General features: G+C 34.8%; 1 protein-coding gene across 3 annotated transcripts in view; it reads right to left on the reverse strand.

The window, feature by feature from the left end:
* The window catches only part of Cad99C (cadherin 99C), a 186,396-nt gene that overhangs the window by 92,622 nt on the left and 78,919 nt on the right, over positions 1-14,855 (reverse strand). For all 3 annotated transcript variants that reach the window (XM_073093915.1, XM_073093917.1, XM_073093916.1), the window contains exon 2: positions 13,765-13,810. The gene's annotated coding sequence lies outside the window, so the exon portion shown is untranslated. The remainder of the gene's footprint in view (positions 1-13,764; positions 13,811-14,855) is intronic.

Consider the following 14,855-nt stretch of genomic DNA (forward strand, 5'->3'; position numbering starts at 1 on the left):
TATGATTTTAAAACTTACGTGCGTATTAAAAACTATTATTTAATATAATAAAACCTCTTTACTTAAACGGCGCAAGAAAACATTGACACCAAGGAATGAAACAGTTTGATGAGGATTGTAATACTCAAATTCATTTTTTGTTGTTATTGTAACAAATATTTCCTGTTATATTTCACAATAGAACTCAATACAACCCATTTGATAACCAACGCGATCCCGCTAATATAAAACAGTTGATTTCAATACGACCGAAACGGTATTGAAATGAGTTTAAATCGTACGTTCAAAGGCCACGGGCATATCAAATCGCAATTGATTCATTAAATATTTGATTAACCCCGTGCAGATATCCCGTTTCGATATGCAAAACGCGACACGATATCTCAGAATGGATAAGGCGGATTTGCATGTACACGGCCGCATAACCGTATGTTACCGTACGTATCGTTAGCTACCAGAGGACCTACTTGTGGTGACGTCACGACTGCCTCAAGTTGGGAGTTGGGACCGCACGCTTATTGAAATGCTTTGTAATCGTTACCGTTTAGGATTTAATTGGTTATCGGTAACTTTTTATATTAAAATGATTAGCACACAAGAATGTAGTCCATCTGATGGTAAGTGACTACAGTCGGGCATTGGCTTTGTAATCAACCCCTGAAAAGATTAGATTCCTAGGGTTAACCACAGATGCGTTGCTGCTCCTGAGGACTAAGCTGGAACGCCTCGGAAAAGCTGTTCAAACCAGAATACAGCAGCGTTACTTTGCTGTTATTAGGCATAAATATTTGTGTGTATATGGTGTAAATTTATAGGATAGCTGTTAGTTATCTTCTCTTCTTCAAGCTTATTAAGAAATGGTCAGCTTAAGCGTAGAATGTTGACTATGCTATAAAGCGGATTCAGGATCAAGCTTATATCTGTTTGTTAATCGTGTTATGATAATACTGCTATTAACAGGAACTCACGCTGAGGAGCTCCGTGATCGAATATCAAACAGGTTACCAGAATTAGAATGGCGCTGTGGACTCCGACATTGTTATATTATTAGGTCTTTTGGTCTGGTATGGGGGGAGGAACTTCTAAATACATGTAACGTACTGGGAGAAAGATTTACTACGACGGATTTTGGCAAGGTTGAAGAAGCAAACGACCTTGCAGTCTAACTGATGGCAAGTCGGTATTGCCGACCTTGAAAATCTGTAACCATCTCCATATAAAACTAGTGCGTTACCATTCCTGGGACTAGATATAGATAGATAATAAACTAAGAGACATCGCAAGTAATCAAAAATGTTATTGGTAAAATGTATTATAATAAATTGAAACGTTACACATAGATCTTATGTTTGAACTTTCTGATTGTACAATACAATCAGTAGAGTGGTTACGAGTACTCTTGCACAAAGTGATAACAGCGCTACCGACACTAGTCAAACAGTAGTTTGACTAAGATTCGATGCGAAATTCAGCGCGTTCGCTAATTGGTCCAATTCGCAGACCGTTTGACCACCACAAGACAATAGTATCACTTAATCTCACTTACGCAATAGTAAAAATTCGTGATTAAAATGTTTTCTCAGAGAGCGGAATGTCACGGAGTCACGTTTGAGCGGAAAACGACATTGCTATTGTTAGCGCGTTGACAATTATGATGAATTTGGCGTGTTTTTATAGGGTCATATAATATTAAATAGGTACTAACTAGCCTTTCTGTACGTCACTCGAGTTTAATTTCTTTGCTATTTTTGAGTGACAACGAAAAGTTTTTAGAGTAAAAAGGAAACATATTCAGTATTTACTTCTTTTAAAAACCTCAACATTTTCATAGAGGCGCTTTGCTTTTTTTTAATCACTGTAGAGAAATCTCCTATTTTTACCAGACCACGATAGGAGGGTCACCCTTGTGAAGTGTATGTATATTTATTTCTTTGGCATGGGATGATGCCGAAACGGCTTCGATTTTAACATAATTATGAGTTGTCATTGGACACAAGGTTTATTAAATTCCAAGAAATCTAAATGTGTGAATTTTTTTCGTTTCGATTTTCGGGTTTTATTCATTTTTACTTAAGACAGCTTAGGTTACTTAGCTGATTTTGATTAACGATCTATGATAGAGAAACTTTTAACTAATAAAAACAAATTACATTAGTTACTTGCATAGATTTTTTTTTGGCAACTAGGATACTTCATAGACGATTAAGCAAGAAATAATTAATATAAAATATGACGTAAAATGGAGATTTAGTTTTTTGGCAATTAATAAGCTTTATGCATTCACAAAGAGCATAATAATTTGAAACTGAACATGTAACAATCAATCATGTGTAGCACAATAGGTCACAAACATAAGGTCACATTCAGAACCGATTAATGCATGAGCATTTCTGAGAATTGATTCCGAATTAGATATTTAATAGGATAAAGATGTTCAAGGCTATAAAAAGATGCCGTTTTAGTTAATTCAATTTATTGTTAAGGTAAATTGAAATTCAAATGAGATTGAAATATGCCCCAGCATGATGTTTTAAACAGTTTCACTTTTCAAATTAAATGTGCATGAAACATGAACTACATAAAATATATAGTTTAGGTTACATTTTACCTTTTTATTAACAATAAGTTAATTGTTTGTCTAATATTCAAGTTACGCAGCAAATTTTACCGGTCTTACGGGTCCTGGATTCTATCCTGGACCAACTTAAATGTTTTTTATGCTCGTTCCAGTTATAGGTAGTGTTCATTATATTTTATTATAAAAAATGGTACCAGACAATTGATACCAAAAAGTGAATGATCAAAATTACACCAAACTCGTGACATAACAGAACTCGGACAAACTTTTTGTTCCAGATTGGTGCAACTGTATCCAATTTATAGAATACCTACGTTTCTAAACACTATCATAAAAAGCTGGCACGTGACTTAGCGCCAACATAAAGATAAGTATTTCAGCAGATAAATAACTAAGCTATTATTATTTTTATTTGAATCAAACTGTTCATGAAACTTTTATCAGCAGTTTATATACCATTTTTTTTTTCAACAAATACTATAATCTTATTTTTATCACTTAATTCACATTAAATTGTTAAAGAATTTCATTATTTACAACCGGACCGATGTAATTTACCCGGTAGACTTAACTATAATAAAAATACTACCAGTAACTCCAAAGATACAATTCATACAAGATACAATAGCAGCTATTTCTTGGTCGTAGGTCGAAGTGGACTAACCCAAATCAGATCTGCTCGCTTCCTAGGTTCCTCATTATCATAACTAAGGCATTTTAACATCATATCCGTACCAAATCCCTTCGTGTAAGATTCATATTAAACACCATTATGCCGTATACCGTAATACTAGGGCGCTGGTGCAGTAGCGAAACGTGAACGATAATTTAGCGATAGAACTTCGAACGGTACTAGAGCGGCGATCAGTTTACGTATCGCTTATCGGCAATCGCCACGAATGGAATTTAGAGTCTGAGGATCGAGCGATCTTCGACAGGGTTATCGGTTTTGGAATACCAGTTTACTGAAACTATGCGGCGATACTTCAGCGCATTTTCTAACACGTTTTCATCTAAATTACTCGTTAGGGACTGGATTTACTTTCGTGTAATAAAGTTATAGGATCTAATGGATTTGAATATTTTTATACTTGTGGTAGATTCTATACATACTTGTCCCTGTAGTCCCAGGACTATAATAGGGCTACGATATCCCCTGCCTGTCGTAAAAGGCGACAAAAAGGGGATGCCGGGGTTGCTGGAGGCAAGAGTGGAAGCTCGAATCGTCCAGCAAGCGACCCCGGGAAGGACGTCGGTATGTGTGGTCGCAAACAGTCGTAAACACACAGGTGGTGCGGGAGGACCGTAAATTGTTCCCCCTAGAGTAGATCCCGATTGGGACATCGTGCTCGGAGGATTCCACCACGCGCTGAAGACGGCCACGGGGGGGTTTCAGTGCGATAAAAAACCCACATAATCCAGCGTCGCTCTTACAGCGTCTTACTTAAGAAGGTTTACATACGGACTAAATGGTGTAAGTGCTCGCCTTGGTATAAAGCCAATTGCAGCGCTTGATTTTGTAAGTATTTTGAGATAGATCATAGGTGTTCGTTCGAAATTTTAACATTGATTCTCCATGTTAAAATTTCGAATTGTACTAAAGCGGCTATCGGTTATCGACACTGGAATTTCAGTTTTCTGAAACTATGCGGCGATATTTCAGCGCTTTTAATGTAACCGTTTTACATATATAGGTACATTTTTTTATATTTTCTAATATATTTGCCGTTCTTCAGTTATAAATAATTTAACGTTCTTCATTCTTCGCTAGTTGGCAACCCTAAACATCAGACGCTCAAGGCTCAGTTGCTCTAATAGAGTTATTTTCTTAGCCAAATAATGATAGCTTAGTCATGCTAACGCTCCGTCGTAAGATTAGCAACATTACCCATGATTATAAACGAGGTGTAAACTCGGGAGAGGAATATACTTACCTATTTAACATAACGATTTTAACCTGGAGTACACAGGCAAGAAAACTGTAATTCGTTTTACCGCTAAGTTTTTTTTTTTTACGCAGCACCAAGGGGAGACGAAGAAGTAAAGGAAAACATTGCGAAAAAACTTGCACACTAAAGAGTTCTAAAAAAGTTCTTAATGGTGTGTGAAGTCCAACAATAGGTACTTGGCCAGCGAGGTGGATTATGTATGGTCCTCTAAATCTCTCTTAATCTGAGAGGACTCTTGTACCCAGCAGGGGTCAGTAATGGGCGCACGACGACGTCGTCTTTTGCTATGTAAGTAACAGAATAAACACCCTATAAAAACATACACAATAATTATGTCAATATGAAGAGTATACAAATGTTCGACAGATCTAATTTAAAACTGCTATATGTTGAAACAAGGTATTAAGTAATGGGCGGTAAAGTGAATGAATAATGAATATTAATCTGAGAAACTTAACGAAACATTAAGTGTTAATTCTAACTTACGAACATCTAAATCAAGTGGTAATAATCCCATCACTGTAATACGCTTAACGAGACAGAAAATACATAATTCACAACGGACGAAAATGAATATAAATTATGAAAACACTCGTACGTGCCCAAAACGGGCATCGAACTCGTTGGGTAGCGGTGATCGTGTTTACGGAACAGGTTAGAGCCAAATTTGGGACGGTAACCCGTCAGACGACTCATAACAAGCGTGTCTTATATTTAATGTTCCAATATTGATCATGCGACAAAAAGTGCACGTGGAATACAAATGTCAACAGGTGGTTTTGTCTAGAGAAGTGGGAATTGTAAAACATGTTTTGACGTTACGGATGATACTGAGTTCTCCTTGTATCGTGAGTACAGAAACATATATGTAGAAACGTAAACGAATATCCAGACTCAGAACAGAAACCTACATTCAACCCTAATAACGCTAATAGGGTGAAACTTTTAAGGACCTTCTCATAATTATGTTTAAACCAACAAAAACTATGTGGGCAATGCAGTAAAATATTCGTCCATTATAAAATAATTTTAAGATAAGTTTAATTGGACTACTACAACTCTGAGGCGGACAGTCGTAACTAATTTGAATATTTTCTAAATTAAACAGCTTAACATGGACAATGATTTGAACAAACAATTTCAAGCTACAAAGACTTTGTGAAGGTGATTTGCAAACATTGTATAGAAAAGGATTGCGAAAATAACTTGCGAAAAATTTGGTTTTGGCTTACTTTTAAGACATTGTCATTCGAGTCCAGTGGAGACTAAATGAGCTGTTGTTCTTTAGAAATCGTGACGAATAAATTTGTCCTCAAATATTCCAATCAAGTATATAACAATAACTATACAAATAGATACATATCTAAATATATTAGGTTCTCGAATAGCGAAGAATTTTAATCGTGAATGTTATTACTCTATCTATTTTAATTAATAACTAGTCGAAGCGAAATCCGATGCGGCGCGAGTGTAGCAGCAATCTTAAGATTATATTGATAACGGTAGATTGTCAGTTCATTCGATCGCAAATAAGAATAAAACCAAACAGACGTAGATAAACTTATAGATAAATCTTGTCTAATACAATATACAAAAAGTTTCAAGGTGTTTTCGTAAACAGTGCTTTATTTCCTTCTTTCCTAGGAATATATATATTACAATACATACATAGAGCACAATTATATAATGTATGTATGTATAAACATAATATTACAATCTCCAGTCATAATCATTTAAAAAATCTTCTACATGTACCTAATTAATGTTTAAAAAACATTTGAGTTAAAACAGACATTTAAGATACATTAAAACGTAAACTCCTATCGACAAGGAAAACTTATAGCATTAAAGACAACAATGAGAATAAAGTTGTCGTCAATAAAAAGCGATCGGACAATACGCTACAAACAATCCTAGATACGGCTACCATTGTGATGTGCAATATAAATAAATCCGTGGCAAGACTGACATTTGTGAACAAAACAACCCTTTAAAGGTTTAAAACGGCGATGCTGAATAAACTAACCGTTAGGAGAGAAGTAAAGATGTAGAGCGACAGCCGGTTGAATTGATGATGGTGACCGCTGACAAAGACAGAATGTACGGCGACTAGCGAACGACATGACATAAACAACGCGCACGCTAGCCAAGCGCTAAATAACAAGAAGTACACGATTCAATGCAGTTTAACATCAATAAAGAAATGATGAATGCTAAAGAAATGCCGATGTAAATTGAATTCGATGGCGATTGGTTTCTATGACCTACTCCAATGCTTCATATATCATAAGTGTAAATAGTTGGTATGAATAGTAATCTGACTGATTGATGAACATAAAATTGTGACATACAATTTGAAACCGTTCTTTCTTTACTACAAGTGATAGCTAGAAATTTTATATTCTTAAATAATATCAAATAATAATAAAGTTATTAAACAAAATTCCTGGAGCCTTTATATAAAGGCCGACAAATGAAGCAAGGCGTATGACATTAGGAGCAATGGGAATAATTAAGTAATAAAACCAGTAGAATTCCAGATAAGCGACTAACATAAAACCGTAAGCACAATAGAACGAATAAAGCGGAATCTTGATAAATATTTTGCGGTAAAATACTGTAATGCTCTTTTATTATCCCATTGCTGTGCAACTGGAGTTCTTATTGACCAATCGGTTTCCAGCTCACAATTTATCGAACCAATTATAAAATCCCTTTGCTCCTTCCTATCAAGAGTAGGTTACAGAAGCATTATCACTCAGGAAGGAGGTCAACCACGGTACCGTTAGCAACAAACCTGAAAATGGAAACATACGGGCATCTGTTCCGAACTTGGACGGTGACAATGAATGCTACCAATGATTTGCTCCAAACATGGTCGATGACAATGAATGTGCTGATGACAGTACGGGCAATAAAAGCGGCCTTACAATGGTCGTTAGTAATAGTATCGATAAGGACTATCGACAAAATTGTTTAGCTCAATAGGAAGAGAAGAGAGATTCGCTTTTATCGAGAAATCGGAACCAGAAACCTGTTAATGTAGTGTTATATGTAGTTCTTTGTCAAAACTGTATAGGCGATTAATGTCCAACAGAAAAAATATTCATCTTATGTTACGATTACATGCTAGCAAGTTGTAAAATGTCATCATCATCATCAACAACCCATTACTGTCCCACTGCTGGGCACGGGTCTCCTCTCAGAATGAGAAGGATTAGGCCATAGTCCACCGCGCTGGCCAAGTGCGTATTGGTAGACTTCACATAGGTACCTTTGAGATTTTTTTTATAAATCTCTCGGGTATGCAGGTTTCCTCACGGTGTTTTCCTTCACCGTTTTAGCAAGTGATAATTAAGTCTAATACGCACATAATTTCGGAAAATCAGAGGTGCGTGCCTGGGATTTGAACCTCGGACCCCTCGATCGAGAGGCCGCGTTTCTTAACCACTAGGCTATCACTGCTTTTTGTAAAATGTAAATGTGTAATTTAGTCGAGAAAAACTGGAACCTTATGGGAAATTCACATGGTAGTTGAGAACGGAAATACTTTTTTATTAACATTGGAAGACTCGATTTCAACTTTTACGACTTACGTTTACGAATAATTACCAGCATACAATTATAATGTTGTTTTGGAAAAGTTATCGGTTTTATTTACCAAGTTATTCATTCTATAACATTTTAATTAGAAAGTTTTATTTTCAAAACATTGAAATTTAATGGTAAAGATACAAGGTTGTATTTGTAAGTAACATAATAACGCCGTGGTCTTCATCACTGTATATGTAGGATTTATCAGAAACATAAAGACCCATAAATATGAATATTATTAAACCAGCTTAATAAAATAAGCTTAAGCTTGACAATTTGTATTACTTTATTTTTACATTAAATGCTAAGCTTAGTACCTAATGATGTATTTTAATCTCTACTTTATTGAAGTCGATATCAATTACATTGACGACCCACGGGGCGCAGTGGTAACCATACACGGCCTGACAAACAGACGGTTCCAGATTCAATGCCCGTTAAGGCAGCAATCTAAATAATTAATTCCGTTCTCGGTTTGTCTCAGAACAACTGTGATACAAGGAATACTATCTGTGACCTTATATTATTGAGTTCTTTTTTGTGTCACTCTAAACTGGGGGAGACATAAATACTGGATATGCAGACATACTGGATGTCTTTGAGCATAATATATTTCACTACGCTGATTCAATATGAACAAGTGACGGTCGAATGTTTTGAAGCCCATAAGGCCTCCGATCAGATTTAACTACTGTTATCCAACAACAATTACAACAGAGGAAGAGCGCGTCAAAAGTTAAATACAAGCAGTCACCCATCCAACTGCCGACCACGCCTGACCTTACCTAACTTTAACAATTACGCACTTATTAGCCATAAACTTACCATTGGTACAGATTTACGAGTAGAGACCGTGCATTACGTGTGGTCCGGTGATTTGGTAGTCAATGAGCCAATTTACTGAACCATTGTTCAATATGAACGTTAAGTAATGGAAGCTGGTGTTATGATTTAATCCATTTCAACGATAAATCCGCCTGGGCGGCCTGAAACGGGTTTGCTCTGATGTCAATCTGATATGACGTGAATATGACTTCATTTACAACTGAGCGAAATAGGAAAGCTAGGGACAATGAATGTGTTTTACGATTCATAATTTGAAGAATAGTAATTTAATTTCAATAAGATAAAGAAAATATTAATATTATACATTTCTGTTTTTATTTATAGGTACATAAAATGTGCATTAAAGTATTTTAATATTTGTTATTTTAGCAGCCGTTAAAAAATGTCTACCGTTTTTAAACTGTACTAAGGTTCAATCGATAAGTGAAAAATGTGGAAAAAAATGCGGTGTTTTGTATGGCAATGCCCATTTAATTTCAACTTTTTTTATTTGTAGTACCTATTTGCTGTCATAGCGGTCACCGATATACATACTCTGTAAAAATTCAAATGTCTGTCTATTACGGTTCAGGAGATAGAGGCTTGTGACAGATGGACAGACGGCGGAGTCTTTACCCTTTAAGTATGGAACCCTAAAAACAAATGTTAAATAAACCAACGAAATTAATTATGTCTCAACAATTCCAACACCTAACTTACATAAGCTCAAATAGATTAAGATTAAGCTTCAGCAAGCTTTCGTGTAGCTCGCAATAATCGCTTACTGTCTAAGATGTACAAGCTTTCGCCACAGTGATGTTTTCATGGCGTGTTCAAATTATCCCTCGGTATTGCATTGGTACATCACGCGAACGATTGGGCAAGCTGTTTAAGTATAAATAACTCTTGTTTTGGCGCAAATGCCATGACACCGAATTATTCACCTTTCACCTAGGTTTCGTTTAATTTAATCGTCACTTCCCAAACGTAAGACCAAATATTATCTTCATTTTTGAATCGCAATTAGGGGTGTGCGAATAATTCGAACTTACGAATTATTCGTTCCGAATCGAATATTAATATTCGATTCGAAACTCGAATCGAATAGTTCGAAAATTCGAATTATTCGAAAGTTCCCGAATAATTCGAAAAATTTCGAATAATTCGAAAATTTTCGAATAATTCTAAAATTTTCGAATAATCCGAAATTTTTTGAATAATTCGAATTTTTTCAGGGTTTCTTATTTTCAATTTTCGAATAAAAATTTAACAGTCAATAATCAATATACATTTTATTTAAACCATATAGTTACACAAATATAACAATTAATATAGTTTTTTTTTTTACATTTTCGAATTTTTTAAAAATAGTAAAAATTGAAATTTGGGGATGATCCTATTCTTGTAATGTTAATAAATAACTTATAAAAAAATGGATGGTAAAAATATTGATTGCCTTTTTTTACGGCACTTCAAAAAATTACCTGAAATTCATGCTTCTAGACTAGAATACCCCCTTAATTCGCGAATTATTCGAAAACTTTCGAATTATTCGAAATTTTTACGAATTATTCGAAATTTTTCGAATTATTCGAAATTTTTCGAATTAATCGAAGAATTTCGAATAATTCGAAAATTCGAATTATTCGATTCGAATTTCGAATCGAATATTGATATTCGATTCGATTCGATTCGAACGATATTCGCACACCCCTAATCGCAATTGATTTACATAGAAAAGTATCGTAGTGCGCGGTTAGGAGGTCTATGGGTGGCTAATGGCTAAATTTTATACGCGCTTCCTTGCTTTTGAGGACATGCCATATCGGAACCGTTGGGTCGGTTCACCGTCGAAGCACTATTACTGCAGCTATAAAGGTGATGTCCTGAAATCTAAGATTTCCAATTTATAACTTAAGACCTACTTAAAGTATACTAAGGGTATAAAACTCAAAATGAGTGTTGTTTTTTTCGTTGTTATTATCCACTGTGAAATAACAATAAAGATAAGTTGTTACTTTTGTAGCCAAATATGTACCTACTCTGTACTTAATAGATATTGCTATACCGACAAGGTGTTAAATTATGTTGTAATAGTAATCATCATAATTGTGCAATAAATCATTTCATAACATTTTAATATACACAACGTTTACACAATGTGGGTATATGTACACGTTTGAGTCATACATGTAAAATTCATTGAATGAAACTGTGGTCATACACATTTCAAAGGTCCGCAATCTCGTCATCTTTACATTAGCTATTCAAAACGGGTGCACGCTGATTTTGTACAGATAGAGGCGGTAATAGTAATAGTGTAAGATCCGGCCGAATAATTACTATTTTCGTGCCTTTTTATCAAAATACAATTTTAATAAATGACTGTATGTCGGATACTATAATCTTTACATTAAGCTTATGGACCCAGAAGAAAAATAAAGTACTTAACTAAAAACAAATTATTTTTATTCTTATTTAGTAAAGTTAAGACTTTTACTTCTTAAAGCGATTCATATTAAACAAATTTGGTTATAAATACGAAACTAGAGTGGACCTATTATTTCAACAACGTAAAAAAACAAGATTATAGTTATTTCTGCAGTAGTAAGAGGATATCGATATCGATTGAAGTAGTAGATATCGATAACTCTAAGAATAGCGAAAGTAAGCTCAATCATAGAATACATTGTCTCAACAACTCATTGCCGCATACAAAAGGTTAAACAAGCTCACCACACAATACCATACTTCCAAGAAATTTCAAGCCAATTTCAAGTAAATTTTCACCACAATATTAACGATTCAAAACGAGCGCAGGTTGTCGCAACCCATAGATACGAGCGTGTATTGTTAGCCGAAGCCTCGGGGGCAGAATTCGTAACACCTCCCACAAACAAGCGAAGAAACCGCTATACCAACACTAATTTGTACCTCGTTGGTACTAAGCTTACACAACATAATGTTTAAGGTAAAATAGCCAATATCGTATCATAATCTTAAATATGACCCACATTACAAAATCGAAAAGGCAAACAGCCATCTAATGGGCTCCTGTAATTTATTGGTAACGTAATGTCGAAATAAATGCCATGTATAAAATGTTTTTTTTTTTTTTTTGGAAAGTTATTACGTGTTGTATTTTTTCATTGACAATCTGAATCGACATTTACCCAATCACGAATTCAATTATATGAATTAAAAAATTCATCTACATTTATGCCCATTATTAATAATCAATTAATCTAATGATTTTCCTATAAAATTTCGACATTTGACAATTCCTGCCTACTAAAAATTGACAAAATTCGTGTTTTGTTGGCAAAAATATTTATAATAGCTCTGGCCTTTTTTAAAACTAATTAAAATTTCTTCCAAAATACATATTTTAAAGGCATAAAATCAGAACGTTAGTAGCGCGAACGCATAACAAGATTTAAACAAAAAACTGAATTTATGGCTGTGCATATTTGAATTCTTAATTAACCAGAATCTAGATACGATGTTTTGGTCTAACAACCATAACGCACCATATGTGGTGAAAAGGTCAGTGTATAATTTATTGAAATTGTTTTAAATTAATTATGCAATTAAAAAAATAAAGTTTATTTTATTGCGATCTAGTTTAGAGTGTCTTGTTAAAACTAATTTATTTTGAAAGAACAAACTCTTTTCGTGATTTGAATAGAAAAATACCAGCGTTACCTTTGTCGCCATACGTAAGAATGCCTTCTATTTTCAGCAGGGCTAGCTACTATTTTCCAGGCACTAATTAAGCAATTAACGTCAATAAATTGCACTGACAACATAAGAACTGCATACTAGTATTAATGTAAAGAACTATGACAATAAAAATCAAGGGTGAGATTTACTATATTGTTATAATATTTACGCTATATTATATTCGCTATTGCACCCCTTTCATGAATAACGCAGGAAGTGTGTTATGAAACTTTGCACTCAATGAAATTTAGTACTTCGAAGAATTGCGCTAGCTCAACAAAAATGAATAGACGATAAATTGTAAATTCAAGCGCGAATATTTCAAAACGTTGCCAGGACGTAAATCGGAGACATAATTTTCACTGATAAATGTAAAGGTGGGCTCTTTGTCATATGGTATAACAAACCCGAATGGTCGAGCACCTTGCAATAGAAATAGATTTTAGTTTAGCACAACAAAAGCTTGTACCGTTGTTGTGTTCACTTGTACCTTTCTCGGACTTGAAGCGAACAAGCTAGCGATCGTTTTTGTATCAAAGGCCACGTCTCATTTTCAACGAGAAAGCTATTACTGTTATCTAGATCATTTTCCGCTAATAAATTTAAAAGACTGCGGCAGCATCGCCGTAACATTACATATAAACTCCTTAGGAAAAGCAAAGTTTCTATCCTCGACCTCAAATAGGACTCATCTACAAATTGAAGCCGTATCAATAGCTACAAGCGTGACTGTATTTACAATACCAAACAGTTCATACTTATTGTTAGGCTGTCACCATTTAGCGGTTTCTTCTTATCATCTAACTTGATCGTCTCTTTACTATTCCCTCGCTCAACTTACTTCCCGTTACTCGTCGATCGTAAAACATCCTCAAATAGAACGTGGAATTCTAAATCATCGTCAAGTGTCACAATAAGTTAATTATTGTATTCTGTAAAGACGCGTGGGTTGTGGACTAATTCCTTGGGCTTAGAAATCGTCGCCACACCCTCCGTTTACTCAACAGGCGCTCCATATACATAGATATTGCCGATTATACCATTATGTGCTCATGACAACATGTTTGTACAACTTGCTTTACATTCCAGACTCACCTGAAAGTTGTTTGCCGTCCTCATAATCTCGACTTCATCTTCCTACCTGCGGACAATGAATACAATGGCTTAGTTTTAACAATACATTGTTGATATATCAAAAAGTATATAATATGAAAAAACAAAACAATAATGCAGAAAGAGAAAAGTCAATTATTATAAAGGAGACACCTTAGAGTTCATAAAAATTTGGGGCAGATTGAAAATACCTCCTATTTGAAAGATATATATTAATTCAATTTCAATATTACGCGCTGGATATTGTTTACAGATCAGAAACAAAACTTAGGCTCCTAAAAACACCAAATAGTGTGGTACGCAAATAACAATGGACGTAAATACAAATCTAAAAATCGTGTAGCACAATACCTCAAGAATGAGGAATTATTGTATATCTCGCCTTTACTTAGGTTCTAAAGAGATTAACAATTCCATTTGTGGAATTCCAAACCATTAATGAAGTGAGAAATAACGTTTGTCTTATGAAATTACAATTCACAGAACAACTGCAATTACGAAAATAAGACCCACGCCGTACATTACAATTCAAGTCATTTTACGTACAATGGGATTAAGAGATAAATCTCTTGAGAAAATTAAGTTTCATAAGTAACCGCAATAACCAGTGGTGCATCACTGCATGCCTCTTTTTTATTAAATCCGGATCAGAATCACATAGAATGTCGCGGCCCGACATACTTGTGTCAACTCATCCTGTTCTATAAGGCAACTTGTTCATATACGAGACACGTGTTTTCCTTTTTTTATGAGCACTGACCGTAGTGTAACCTAAATGTGATTGTCCGCTCTTAGACGGAGCAAGAGTGACTCATCGAGTACTTCATTTAGACCTTTATCTCCATCTTATCTATCAGATGCCTCCACGTAAGTAATTGTGTCTATTCATAGCAGTGATCCGACGTAAAATACAGCGGAATCCTTTATATTTATTATGGCAATATCGGCAAAGTGTTCTATAAACTGTTTCGTAATCGCTTCCCTACCATATGTGAAATATTGAATAGATTAATGGGAACAAAGATGCGCCTTCCACGTGGGATTGTGGGACGATTGAAATACATAAATCAGAA

The sequence above is a fragment of the Epargyreus clarus genome, unplaced genomic scaffold, assembly GCF_041222505.1.
Source record: "Epargyreus clarus isolate Ecla_fem2 unplaced genomic scaffold, WU_Ecla_fem_2.2 ptg000005l, whole genome shotgun sequence".
NCBI lineage: Eukaryota > Metazoa > Arthropoda > Insecta > Lepidoptera > Hesperiidae > Epargyreus > Epargyreus clarus.